This window comes from Notothenia rossii (genome assembly GCF_949606895.1).
Source record: "Notothenia rossii genome assembly, chromosome: 11".
In the NCBI taxonomy this organism is placed as follows: Eukaryota; Metazoa; Chordata; class Actinopteri; order Perciformes; family Nototheniidae; genus Notothenia; species Notothenia rossii.
The window spans coordinates 39761508-39767700 of NC_136910.1; the positions used below are offsets into that span (position 1 = coordinate 39761508).

Sequence of the window (6193 nt, forward strand, 5' to 3'; positions counted from 1 at the left end):
TGTTTGGCCCGGCTCCAGGCCTCCGAGGCTGGCTAATATACAGCCGGGGTGGTGGAGGAGACAGGGGGGACGCTCTGCAGGGACACCCGGTCCTGTCACCAGGATTAAGCATCTATTAAGACTACAGATTCATCTCTTGATTGCTCACATTTATAAAGTCTGAGAGAAGATGTATCACTCACTCACAAAATCATTACAAACCCGGTCCATCGCTTTGGTCCAGACTGAAATATCTCAGCAACTATTGAATGGATTACCATCAAATGTGATACATGCGTTCATGATACCCAGGTCTAAAAAGCCAATGTGCAAAACCTGCGTTCCCTTTAATATTGTTCTAAAATCTTTATCTACAGTACTCTTCGCCCTTTCTGGTTGGATGTGCAATGACCCTATTTCTCAATTGATTAATTCCCTCATAAAGTAATTTATACATGAGTTAATTCTCCATTGGTCATTTCAAGTCTTCTTTAATACAGCATAATGTCAATTCATAAGTGATGGTCCCATTTAGAGTAAAATAAACAATAAAGAAGGGCATGCTTTAGGGCAGGGTTACCTTGTGATTGACAGGTCACTAACATGGTGTTTTCCAGTATGGGTTTTGTACATTTTAGTCTTAGACATTAACGCTAAAGAGTTATTTGTAACATTACAGTCCCCACTTCAAATGTCATGTTTGGGTTTTGCGTTGTATTGTCCTGCCAGTTGTGGAAGCAAAAACACAGGATAGTAACAGCAAAAACACCATCTATGAAGTTTGAAATTGTAAAGCTAAAAACAATTAGTCCCAATATTGTGTCTAAATCCACATCGTATATTGAGTCTTTGGATACATCTCAACTATGTTTGAATTGTCATGACATTTGGAACACATTCACATTCTTCTCAGGATGAATTGTAATATCGTTGGTGAATTACATCCTTTTTGTTGTAGCACAGTCATCAGATCAAAAACTGTCTGTTAACTGTTTGTATATTTCAACAATGATTATATGGATTGTCATGCATTTCGGTAAATTTACAGAAAAACACTTGCCATCTATTTCATTTGACAGGAGCTTTGAAAAGTGATGAATAGCTGAAAAATGCAAATAGTAGACAAATTGTTGCTGTAGTTGCAAATTAGCTCCTGCTGGGTTCCGGACGTTCAAAAGGACGCTTAGTTACAATAAGAAGCCATCATAAAAAGGGAGTAGCTGTGATCTGAATCCAATCAGCCATTAGCAATGTCCGAAAAAGAAATAATATTTTGTGTTCCTCTACGTTACATGTTTAGATGCTTTAATGTTCAAAAAGTGATTTATTTTTCTCGTTCTGCCTTTTTCTGCCTTTCACCCTCTGTCTGAAACCAGAACCCAGTCTGCTCTGATTGGTTTGCTGGCCGGCTCTGTTGTGATTAGTCAACCACTTAGAGATGTCCCGCCCCTTAGCCTATCACGTACAATGTGTTGGAGCGCCAGCCAAAAGAAGCGCATGTTACTTAGTAATGTCACTATGTTACGGAAGTAAACAAAGGAGTCCAAGGGAGGATCATTTACATACAAACACTTTTTTAACGGACTAAAGGAAAGGGAAAGCATATTAGGGCCCCTTTAAAGCTATTATCAGTGTTTATCTCAAAGCTCCACTTGCAGAGCACGTCAGTGAGTCCGAGGGAAGCGACGCACAGAGATGACTTTAACTAACAGAGCGACGCTCAAAGTATCAGGTAAGCAGGTTGCTCTTCCTCATCCATACTACTGAACATGGTACGTCTGAATATTTGATGAGGACACAACGCCTCGCTGGACCTGAACAAAGCCCGGCAATTGTTAATTAGAGTAAGTGCTCAAACAAACCGCAAGAGCACTGCCAACGTGGCCAAACATGACAGCTCTAGCTTTGGATTCTCAGAACAATACCCCAATAATTGCTGTATATATGCAATTCAGTCTTTCTCAGTGTCTGCTGTATTAAATCACAGCAAAACAACTTTTTGAAAATAAAATAAATGCATCCATCATTGATTACATGTAGTTCTGTAAATAAACTTCTGGAGCTTAAAAGAAGCAACAATCAAGCAGATCGTCGGACTATAATTCTGAAAAATAAATATATTTCAGAATAAAACCAGATGATTTTCAATACAGACCCAAAGGACTTTTGGGTTAAGGACTTTTGGGTTAAGGACATTAACATGAAACGCATATTTTGTGCACTGAATTGTACATTTTCTCAAATCTTAAAAATACAAAATAGACATTTAGACCAAAACAATATGTCAAATATATATGTATGAAAATAAAAAGAGCTGTAGAGTGCGTTAAACAATGAGGATCAAAGGTGCAACATTTAATGGTATATATATATCATATTAATGGTAATAATTTAACGATTAGGAGCTTCTCATTAATGTATAGCGTCAAGTTAGACACCTACACTTCATGTTGTAGTGTATATTATATATTTTATCTATTATTTGATGTCTTTTATCTGGTTTTACTTTGTACTGTATGACTGCATAACAGCCTCTAATATCCTCACAACTAAAGCTCTCAATGTTGTTTACTTTCACTTCTGCATGCTAGATTATTTCCTATGTGAGTCTTGTGCATATGCCCATGCATGTGAGGCACAATAAGGAGCAGAAAGCGAAAGATGGGCAGATCTTCCGTCTATTTGTGGCGCAGTGTTTCTCCCTGACAGGCCGAAGCGGTGGGAGGAGAGGGAGTGACGCTGTAGGCAAACCGTCAGGACTAAAAAGAAATGTTTTCCATTCACGTCCAAGTGCAACACTACAGTCTGCCTCCACGCACTGTGAAGCCATGATCAGTGGGCTGGAATCCCTCTGTTTACCCTGCTAAAAATAGATTCCACACACTGTGATGACGTGGCATCTCGTGACAAGACCCCCTCCCCATCCTCCCTACCTCCCCCTCCTCTCTCATCCAGACTGTAGCGCTGAGCGAGTCATGCCGTTATTAGTATGCAAACGCTTGGCCCGGCTGCATGCCAACCCTCCTCAAAAAACCTGTCTGACGTAGCTTTGGAGGAAAAAACCTGGCATGTTCCACGAGATGGGAGAAGATTGATTTAAAAGGAGTCAGAAGAAAGAAAATAGAAGTAAGGATGGATTGGTAGACGGGGGAGGGTATGGAGGAGGGAGAAGGAGCAAGTGAAGGAGGGGGCGGCAATCAATACCATGACTCATTCTTTCTGCGGTGGCCACTTCCTAATAGCATTCATTAAAGCAAACCTAATCATTTTGGCCCGATAATCAGATCCTGCGAGGCTCCATCTTCTTTCAGTCCCCCACCACATACATTCAAATTATGCACACTGATCCTGAAATGGGAGGAAACAGAACCTCATGCAGTGGATCTGATGGTTGTGGTGATAGTGGAGATGATATGATACTACTTAAATTAGCAAGTCAAATCTTTGGATAACACCCATGTAGCCATGATAGCAGCACGGCTCCAAGGAAAGGTCGGTTTGTGGATGGTGCGCCACTCAGGTTCAGACTGAAATATCTCAACAACTATCGGATGGATTGAGGTGAAATTTGGTGCAGGCATTCATGATACCCTAAGGATGAACCCTTATAACTTTCATGATCCCCTGATGTTCCCTTTAGTGCCACAACAAGGCGGACATTTTGAGTTTGGTATCAATATCTCAAGAACTAGATGAATTGCTACTGATGAGAATATTTATCCCAAAACCCAAAGTGATGTTTTTCTAATGATTTAACATATTTTTTAAATTTCAAATATTTGTATTTTACTTTTCAAAATAAAGCAAAAGCAGCTAATCCTTATATTTAAGAAAAGGTTAGTCCATTAACAACTAGATGAATTTTCAAGAAATTTGGTTAAAACTTTCATAATTTTGAAATGTGAAATCATACTGACTTTGGTGAACCTTTGTCAGTTAATTATTACATTTTAAATTGTTATTTACATTCCTTTACTTTGGTGTATGACAAGATTCCTGCAAAATTCATGAACTCCTATTGTATTGGCCTTTGCTGTATGTTGTGTTTCCTGCTAATTAGCATGCTAACAAAACTAAACCTTACATGAGCTAACAATAACCTATTAGCACTATATTTGTTAGCATGTTAGCAAGCTGATGGTATCTTTTTGCTCAAAGGCTAAGAACTCAGGCTTGTTTTATTCAATTAAACTGTATCTACAGTTAGAATTATTATCAAATTAATTCGGTTATTTAGATTCTAGAGTAAGATACATGTTATATTTGCATTACTGAAAATGCGCTAACACTGATTATTTTAAGCTCTGTGGCTACTGCGAAACTTTTTCAAGGGGTAAAGTGTTTCTTCCTAGAAAGTTCTGGCCCCTCTGCATCATCCGTCTATATAGGTTTCAGGCTCGGTGTGAATCACAGCAGCTCTTTAGTGTTTTCACCTTCAGTCTGAGAATAGCTCCAGCCCTTTGGAGGCCTGCATTGTGAGCAGGATGTATAGGACAACTTCTAGGATAGGTCAAACTTCAGACAGTTAATATGAGAGAAAGTCAAGTTAAATTATTTATATTGTGCTTTACAGAAAGAGGGTAGGAAAGGAGGGGGAAAATGTGAAAGAGGAAGTCACAATTTCAAGAAATATAATGTAAAAAATACCTAATTATGTGTGATGAACTCAGATGGCCTGCTGCAGGGGGGATGCTTACATTTGTATTGATTCATCTAAAACTCAAATATTTGTTTATTCTTTCTTTAATCTTCCTGAATGTTCATATTTGCTACTTTTCTTTGTCTTTTGTGAACCATACATGTAACATATTTGTACTGTAGATTAGCCAAAAACAAGCAGTATAAAGTCTTCCTTGTGGGGTGAACGGTATTTCTCATAATTTTCTAACATTTTCCAGTCTAAACGGATAATGCTTTTTTCTTGCAAATGAAAGGCATGACTAGTGTCCAAATCAATGCTAACATTAGTCTTTATCTTAACGCAGCTATACTGTTAGTCTGGTTGGTTGATTTCTCAGAAATGTGCACCAAATAAGCAACATATCCACCCTTTTTGAGTCCTGCATGTTGTGACCCTGTCTTGTCAAGGAACCTAGAGTTCTAATCTAGTTGTGATGGTGAATCTGGGGCTGTGTATAGTCTGCTGTAGGGAAATGATGGTGCATACAGAGGGTTGGGTGAAGGGGATTTACTCAAATCCATCTGTGCACATTGAAGTATACTTAATTTAAAGCCGATGTATACCGTACATTATACGGCTTATTGGGTGGGTTACATGCATAGATAGAACATCCCTCTCTCTTTTAAGTACAACATAGGAGGTTTATGCAACATGCTATCTCCCTGCCAGAGGGTGCTGTGTGAGACTGAATATCTGCACAGCACATCACAATGAGATATATGCTATTGATCAGCTGTTTTGGTTCAAGGAAAGCTACAACGATGGATGTCACCTGACCACTGCAGCTAATGCAAACACTCCCACAAATACTGGAGGAGATAATTAACATTTGCATCGTGTCAGTCTGCCTAATTAACGTGAAGCCTGAGAGTTAATCAGTGTTGACAGCGTGTAATCAGATAAACAACACAACATCAGGAGGGACTCACCAGCAGCTAGTCCCTGTTATTCACCTGGATCTCCACATAATTCAACATCGCTGTCAGTGAAAGGTGTATTTTCCCAACAGACGCCCGGTGATGATATCGTCGGTGATGGTGTTTATTTTCTGCGCTGGAGGGGAACCGCTGTTCGTCCTGTAGTCCCCCGCTCGGAGCGTTCATGTGTCGGCCTGTCACCTCCCCGCAGCAACTCCATCACTAAACACGGTGTGCTGTGTGTGTCCGGTGTGTGTCCGGTGTGTGTGAGCTCCGGTGTGTCGCCGGTGTCTGAGCACAGATCAGGTTAACAGTTACATCAGAAGAAGACAGCACATCCTCCTGCAGAACATGAAGAAGAGGGGCGCCCCCCCGTGGTGCACTGCCGCCTGCAGGAGTCAGGCTGGGTCATCTGGACATTACGGCTGGAAATATTTGAACCACTGGGGGAATAAATACACAGATATTTTAGTAAAAGTAGCGATACAACAGTATAAAAATGTCTACTACATTCAAAATGTGCCGTAAAAAATTATGGACTGTAATATGAGCATTAAGATGTACAATACGTACCACCTAGAGTTTTATTATAATAACTCAATATTGTGCTTCCACT

At 39.8% G+C, this 6193-nt stretch overlaps 1 protein-coding gene across 6 annotated transcripts in view; it reads right to left on the reverse strand.

Moving 5' to 3' along the window:
• Positions 1-5897, reverse strand: part of LOC307024912 (membrane-associated phosphatidylinositol transfer protein 2-like) — a 51051-nt gene extending 45154 nt beyond the window's left edge. For all 6 annotated transcript variants that reach the window (XM_079659407.1, XM_079659406.1, XM_079659409.1 and 3 more), the window contains exon 1: positions 5590-5897. The gene's annotated coding sequence lies outside the window, so the exon portion shown is untranslated. The remainder of the gene's footprint in view (positions 1-5589) is intronic.
• Between the last annotated feature and the right edge of the window lie 296 nt (positions 5898-6193).